The sequence below is a fragment of the Neomonachus schauinslandi genome, chromosome 16 (assembly GCF_002201575.2).
Source record: "Neomonachus schauinslandi chromosome 16, ASM220157v2, whole genome shotgun sequence".
Classification (NCBI taxonomy): Eukaryota; Metazoa; Chordata; class Mammalia; order Carnivora; family Phocidae; genus Neomonachus; species Neomonachus schauinslandi.
Genome location: NC_058418.1, coordinates 13033641 through 13042218, shown reverse-complemented (window position 1 = coordinate 13042218; position 8578 = coordinate 13033641).

Genomic DNA, 8578 nt, shown 5'->3' with positions numbered 1-8578 from the left:
CCTGCCCCTAGTATCACCTCCTGACACAGAATATCTGGAGGCAGAAACAAGGAATTTGTTAGGGCCCATCTCTTCTTTTTAAGATTTTATTTATTTGAGAGAGAGAGAGAGAGAGAGCATGAGTGGGAGGGGCAGAGGGAGAGGGAGAGAGAATCTCAAGCAGACTCCATGCTGAGCATGGAGCCTACCATGGGGCTTGATCCCAGGACCCCAAGATAATCCAAAACCAAGAGTAAGATGCTTAACCGACTGAGCCACCCAGGGGCCCCTGGGGCCCATCTCTTCTTAATTCAACTTTATGGAGGCATAATTTACATGCCATAAAACATACCCGTTTTACATGTGTAATTCAATGAATCCCGAAAGGTTCTCTCTTGCCCCTTGCTGTTTTAAGATATAGTCTCATCCCATATTTTTGTATGCCTAAACGATGTTTCCTTGTGCCTGCTTTTGAGATTTATAAAAACGTCATCCTAGGGCGCCAGTCAGTTAAGCGTCTGCCTTCGGCTCAGGTCATGATCTCAGGGTCCTGGGCTTCCTGCTCAGCAGGGAGTCTGCTTCTCTCTCTCTCAAACAAATAAAATCTTTTTTTTTTAAATGCCATCCTATATGGAGTTTTCTGAGTTTTGCTCTATTCCCTCAACATTATTTTGTGTGTGTGTGTGCGCATCTGTAGGCCCTTCCTTTTCACTGTTGTATAACACTCCTCTATGTGAATGCACCACAACCTACCCATTCTCCTTTCAGTGGACGTCAGGTTTGTTTCCAATTTTCTGCTGTTGAACAGCATCACTACAAACGTTGCTGGACACCTCATCTAGTGCGCATGCTCAGGTTTCTTCTGGGGAAGTGCCTAGGAATGGAGATGTTGAGTATGACGGACTCCAATCTTCACCCTGGCTGAATTTTCCAAAGTAATACCAAACTATTCTCCAGAGGGCTGTAGTTACCTGCTCTCCCACCCGAAGCGCATGAGATGCCCTGCTGATCCCTGTCCTTACCTGCAATCATCCCAAGTTTTGCCAGTTTGAAGACATAAAATAGACCCTCAGTGTGGCTCTCTCTCTTTTTTTTTTAAAGATTTTATTTATTTGAGACAGAGAGAATGAGACAGACAGAGAGCACATGAGAGGGGGGAGGGTCAGAGGGAGGAGCAGACTCCCTGCAGAGCAGGGAGCCCGATGCGGGACTCGATCCAGGGACTCCAGGATCATGACCTGAGCAGAAGGCAGTCGCTTAACCAACTGAGCCACCCAGGCGCCCTGGCCCTTTCTCTTTTCCCCTCTGGGTGTTTATATAAATATGGGTGGGCTTTGGTCAGACAGATGGGATCACGATAGAGGAAGGGAACGTAGTGATTGTAATTTTGAGTCTGTGATGGGTAGGGATGAAAGAGGAGGGATGTGATGGATGGCAGGGGCAGGGGAGGGTGTGGGGACCAAGACCACGGCCATGCTGATGGGGGGGGGGCAGGCCCAAGCAGGCTGGGAGAAAAGGAAGATGACCTCAGTGTGGCCTTCACTGGTCTTTCCCTGATTACTGATGAGGAGGAGCATCTCTTCATATCAAATTCATTTCAAAACTACTGAAGCCATAGTAGAATCTCAAGGGAAAAGCCCAACAAACTATTCCTTAACAACTACTTTTTAAGAGCAATGTTTCTGTGCAATTAAAAGAAAAAGAAATCTCAGACTAGGGAAAGTCTTCATCAGAATCTGTGTCGTACTAACAACAGCGGATATGTATTCACCAAGAAAGTCCCCATTCAGAACTGGGCCGTCAGCAGGGGACACACGCTGAGAGGAGCCCCAGTAGCTCAGGGGCAGAGGCAGAACAATTCTACCGAGAGACCGGTGAGACCCACGATGGGTACAGAGGCGACAATGCTGTGCTGTTGTCAGGGCCCATCAAAACAGCACCTCTGCAGCTGGCTCCTCGGTGCAGCTCCAGACTTATAAAACGTGCACGGCCCCCGTCTTACATGTCATTTCTTCATTCAGTTAACAAATATGTAGTAATTCTGTGCCAGGTTCTGGAGATAAGGTAGTGGACAGAACAGACTTTGTCCCCATCCTCGTGGATGTATCTTGTCTAAAGAGGGAGACAGACAGGAGATGCTGACATCACAGATGGTCAGGGCTGAGATGGGGGGAATCCAGACTTGTAGAAGCCCAGAAGCCCACCTGACCCCCATGGGGGGAGGGGGAGGTCAAGGAAGGCTTCCTGGAGGAGGAGACATCTTAATGGAGACCTGAAAGACGTACGGAGACGGCTGTGAGGAGGTGGCTGGAAGAAAGGGGGGGGTGCTCCAAAAAGAGGAAAAAGCATGTACAAATGCATAGAGGTGACAGGGAGTCTGGAGTATTCTAGATCAGCACCATCCAACAGAAAATATAACGCGAACCCCAAACATGAGTCATGACGTCATTAAAAACTTTTTAGTAGCCACATTAAAAAAAAAACCCATTTGAAATTAATTTTAATAATATATTTTATTTAACCTGATATATCCAAAATATTACCGTATTAACATGTAATCGATATAAAAATTATTAATGAGATATTTTACAAATTCTCTTTTTTGTACTAAGTCTTTGAAATCTGGTGGGTATCTTACACTTCCGATGTCTCTCAATTCACACCAGCCACATTTCAGGTGCTCGAGAGCCACACGTGCAGCAAGACCCTTGCTACTCAAAGCACTGGCATCACTTGGGAACTTGCTAGAAATGCAAAATCTCAGGCCAATCCCTGGCCCCACTAACTCAGAGTCTGTATTCTAACAAGATCCCAAGGGACTTAAAGGCGCATGAGTTTGAGAACAATGGGTCCAGTTCTGCCCCAAACACTTCTGTGGCTTCCTACCGCCCTCATGATTAAGCGCCCAGCTACTGACCTTGGCAATCGCTCACTCATTCATTCGTTCATCACCACTACTGAGCACTGACTGAGTCCCAGGCCCTGTGCTGAGTGATGCTGAGGACACAGCACAGAGCTCTCACCTGCTCTCACTGAGCCCCCCACCCCCCGGCCATTAACTGAGAAGTACCCAAGTCCCTGCTTCATTTTGACTACGGTAAGGGTGGCAAGCTTGAAGTGAAGTTACAGAGTGCAAGTTCAGGAGGCCTGACCTGGTTTGAGTGGAGGGGGCATCCAGAATATAATCCAAATAAGGGAAGAGGCCACTATCATGGCAAAACACCACGAGCAGATTAAATGTCCCACTGCAGAGGGCGGGCCAGCCAAGCCACCCCAGCCTGTCCGCAGTCACTAAGAGGGATCGTTTTCAGGTTTCAGAGCGACGAGGAGAAAGGCCTGGGGGACAGGGTTACAGGAGTCAAGCCAGGGACAGAGCCCAGTGACAGTACCACCCCGCGCACAGATCTGTCTGCGTTTGGAAAACGGGGGGAAAGGGAACAGAGAATCAGTAAGGTGGTCAATTCGCCAGCAGGGGGAGGACTTAGGGCCAGGGACTGCAGGCGATCTTTTCTTTAAAAAAGGTCTTTTAATAAAACATACCTGGATTTGCTCTAAAGTAATGGAGCAGGGGAGCAAATGTACAGGATGTGGACAGAGCCAGAGTGGCCACAAGGGCTGAAGCCGGGAGACGGGGACACCAGCATTCATTAGACTTTTCTCTCTGCTCTTGTGTGTGTTTGACATTTTCCCTGAAAGCAAAAAAACTTAAGCGTTGCTCTTTCCAGATAATTGGGGCTGTTGAAAAAGATTTTATCGGATGGAGAAGGAAGTAATTTAAGCCCTTCCTCGGAAAAGAAGAAAGTGCATTATCAGAAGCGTGGGCGCCTCCTTTAAGAACGGCAGGCATCCAGGAGGAAGGTGGTGGAAGGCAGACAACGCGTGAGCGTTGTCACATACCAGCTAGGGAACCCGAAGCAACCGACGTAAACTCTAAATGCCCCACTGAAACCCGGGGGTGACAACAGCTCAGGGCTGTGCGCGTAAAGGGCTGAGGACCGCGCCCGTGTAAACGCGGGCCATGGTTATTATATAAAATGTGGATTATTATACCGTGGCTATTATATAGTGCGTGCCGGCCAGATTCAAAACCATAGGATGTCTCCAAGCGCATGCATTCCTGGTTCCTTTACACGGAGCTCACTGTCCCAACAGTCACTGGTATCAAGTACCAGGAAAGACGAGAATTCTCCCCACGCTGATATACTGCAGTAGCTTCCTTCCCACATAGGAAACCCTGTTATAGAGGCCGGCTGTTCCAGATGCGTGGGCCACACCAGTTAGATACATTACATAAGCTGTGTTTACAGTCACTGTGAAAATCAATAGCAGAAAATCCCCTCGGTGGATGTGATTCAAACGAAAGCTTACAAGCACTCCTCACAAGTTCATTCCGGCCTGATGACTCTTAGCGTGGACAGAGAAACAGACCCGTTCTGGTCCTGCTGCTGCAGGATGTTTAAAGTAATAAAATGACTCCTGGAAGTTTTTTTCCTCTTAAAACTCAAACAAAAGGGGATTTTTTTTTTTCTCTTGTTAACTTTTTCTCCCACAAGAACTACTGGTGTTATGTAGTGTTCAATAAAAACACAGTCACTGCAAACATTTCTTAAAAGTAAAGGCTGCTGCCCCCTTCTAACCCTCAGAAATAACCACTGGTTACATTTTACTCATCAGCCTTACAGATGATGATGTCTGGAATCCTTTCAAAATAATCTGAGTGGGGAGAAAGTGGGTGGAGTGTGGGTTGGGCAGGACTGGCTGGACTGAAGGGGGCTGGGGCTGTGGAAGGGTCCGCAGAGACCCGGGTGACGTGCCAGTCACGCTCAAGGAAACAGAAGTTGAGTGTGTCTGGAGCTTAGGCAGCTGGGGAGACAGGCTGGGCTGAGGGTCAGGGGCCAGATCACACCAGGCCCTCAGGATCAGTTAGAACCTTGTCCTTAGGACACTGGAGAAACATGGAAAGGCTTCAAACAGGAAGACAAGGTCAGATTTGTGTTCCACAAAACTCCCTCTAACTGCCAAATGGAGGTGGGTTAACGTGAGAGAGAGGCGGCCAGGGAGGAGACCGGGCAGAGACATGGTGGGAGAGGTGGGGTGGGACCAAGGCAGGGCCATGAAAGGGGAGAAGAGGGCAAGTAGGAGAGACATCCAGAAAGCCCAGTGGACAAGACATGGAGGTTGATGGGTTGGGCTGGGGGAAAGGGGCGCTGGGGAGGGAAGCATCAAGGATGAGGCCCAGGGCTCTTTCTGGAAACTTGGGGTATGGAGGGGCCACCCTTGGAGGAGGAGCAGGTTTAGAATTTGGGACTCGGAGAGTGTTAGGGGCCCAGAGGTCACTCAGGGCTGAAGGTGGGGCTTCATGAACCCTCAGGATGCCCAGGTGTGGGTCTCACAGCAGAGGTCAGGGCTAAGGACAGGGAGTGGGTGTCACCAGCACAGACAGGAAACAGACCATAAGAGCAGGTAAGATGGCCCAGGGGGTGGGAGGAGAGAAGAGCCCCCAACATGTAAGGGACTGGTGAAATCAGAGGAACTTCTTGCAAAGCAACAAGACAGAGGAGAAAAATCAGGGGACAGCAGCGCCACAGAAACTGAGGGAGAGTGTCCTTCGAGAAGGCAGGAATGGCCAAGACGGCCAATAAGATGAGCACTAGAAGGTGCCCAGTGAGCCAGGTTCTTGTTGTCAGATAAAGGAGTTACAAAGAAAGCAAGGTGGGGAGGCAGGAGCGAACCCTCCGGGGCTAGATTGGAGTCAGAGATGGCAGGGTGGACTCGTCAGCATGGCCACAGACACCTATCTACACACACACACACACACTCAGAAATGCAGACGTGTGTGTCCACACCGGTGTGTACACAGACATATTTCCGAGCTCTGTGAGCTGAGAGGGACTAGAAGCAGGGACACCCCAGCGATGAGCACGCGCAGGGCGCAGACTTGGTTTCCGCTATGATTCTCCAGTAAAATGAACCAGGGCTCCCCGGGGAAACAGCCGACTCTAGGGCTGGGGCTTCTAACGGTGCCAGGGAGTAAGGAGGTGCTTGAGGGGAAAAAAAAGGAGTCAAGAACACAGGAGCCAACCTGACAGGGCCTCTACGGCCAAACCTGTAACAACTTGAGTGAAAACATTAATTATGATAATATTGGGTTATATGGAAAGAATACGATATATATCCACGAGTCCGTACTGATATAAATTAATGACTGTACAAATAAAATAAATGGCGTAGGTAGAAGAATTCCACATAAAAATACGCGGAAGAACTGAGGGAAAGAGAAAGGCATCACTAGAACACCACAGTAGGGGCGCCTGGCTGGCTCAGTGGGTAGAGCAAGCGACTCTTGATCTTGGGGTCGGGAGTTCAAGCCCCACGTTGGGTGTAGAGCCAATTAAAACAAACAAACAAACAAAAAACCCAGCACAGTAATAATCGTCCCAGGCAAGATCCACTGATGGATGCCAAAATCAGGGGGAGGAAGTTTGGGGAGAGACAGAACATTTGCACAGCCTCAAAGTGGTTTTCATATCCGAAGACAAAGTCTTTGACATTTTTCCCTCCAGGAACCGAAATTGAATTCTCCTCCCTTTGAGTGTGGGCTGGATCCCTGACTTGCTCCTGACACACACAGTAAGGAAAGGGCAGAACCCTGGTGGATGCCACCTTCAAGAAATGAGCTCCCCCGCGTCTGAGCGGGATCTTTCCCAGAGCCTATGATCCCAGTCTAACTTGGAGAACCAACGGTAGACAAACCCAGACTGAGGGACACGCTACAAAATACCTGACCAGTACTCCTCAGAACTGCCAAGGTCATGAAAGACCAGGAGAGTCTGAGAAACTGTCACAGACTGGAGGAGACCAAGGAGACACGACGGACAAATGCGACAGGGTATCCTGGATTGGATCCTGGAACAGAAAAAGAACGTTAGTGGGAAAATGGGTGGGATATGAATAAAGTCCAGAGTTTTGTTAATACAGCGCTAACCAACGTTCGCCTCTTAGTTTTGACGAACGTACGACTGCTGTTCTGTAAGATGTTAACATGAAGGGGAGCTGGGTGTAGGGCACAGGGGAAGTCTCTGTACTATCTCTGCAATTTTTCTGTAAATCCAAAATTATCAAATAAAATAATTTTAAAGTATCTTTTTCTGCTGACTTGGTGCTAAGTCGCCACGGCGGAGTCCCTAGCTCCCTTCATCCGGCTCGTCAGATCTCACCTCATGCGTTCTCTGCTCCGGGAAGTCCTTCCTGATACCTCAGACTGGGTCATGTGCTTCCTCTGGGCTCCCGCCGCCCCGTGTCTCTCTCCAGGAGGGGTGATGAGTGTCTCCCTGACTGCTCTGGGAACGCTGATGGTGGCAGAAGCTGCACTGGATCCCCATCACTCCTCCCAGCCAGACCCTGGCCCTTCTGAGACCCAAGCCTGACAGATCCCCCCTTCCTGGTCTCCCCTGCCGCACTCACCCAAGGCAGGGCGCATCTGGGGCTACCCAGATGGTCTGTGCCCCCCATCTACCAAACAGGCCAAATCATTCCCTCTGCCCACACGCCTGCCCTCCACACACCAGCTGTCAGAAACGCTTTGTAACTGTGAAAACTGCAGGGGACCGCCCAGTCCCCGGCTCCTCCTGGCACACAGACCTCACTGTGGGAACGCTCCAGCTACAGCAGGCTGAGCAGGGATGGACGCTGGACCCCAATCCACTTCTCATCTGCGGAATATGGAATGGGGACAGAGGGGCTGCAGGGATCACAGGGCCCAGGGGAAGGAGGACAGCAGAGTCCCTGCCCCATGTTCTGACTCTATGCCGCTCTCACGAGGCCCCAGTCCATTCCTTTCCATCGTCACCCGTGACCAACCTACCGTGGGCTCTGTCTTCAAAATGTCTCCAGCGCACTGCTCAGTCCCACCTCTGCCCTGGTTCAGGCCACTGTGGTCTCTCACCCAGACTTCTGCAGCAACTGCCTGTGAACCAACCCCGCTCCCAGATCCCATCTCCGCCTCCGCTCTCCCTTAGTAACCTCATTCTGGGCCTCGATGCCATGAAGATGGCAGGGACTCCCCCACGTCTGTATCTCTAGCCCAGATCTGGCCCCTGAATGCTAGACTCGTATATCCCACGTGCTCAGCGGATCCATGGGGACGCTGAACAGACCCACAGCCTCTCTGGGTCTCCCCCACACCGTTCCTGGCACCCTCTCCTCCCTCTGCACAGGCTAAAAACCTTAGAGTTGTTGACTCCTCTTCCTCAGCCCACACCTGTACCCCCAATCCTGCCCACTCTTTCTTCAAATTGTATCTTAAATTCAACCCCACCTCTAGCCAAGCGACCACAGTCTCTCAGCGGGACTAATGCAGTAGCCTCCACGGCGGAGCCCTGCTTCCATCCTGGTGCCCACATGGCAACCAGACGAATCCTCTGAAGATGTTAGATCACATTGCTCTTGAGCCCCAAATCCTCTGCCTGCCTGCCCCCCTCACTGTGAATCGAATTCAAGTCTGCCCATCAAGCCCGCATGCCCTGGGCCCCCGTCCCCTTCCCACCCACTGGTTCAGCCCACTCTGGTCCGGTTCACTCCTTCCTGCTCCTCCAACACA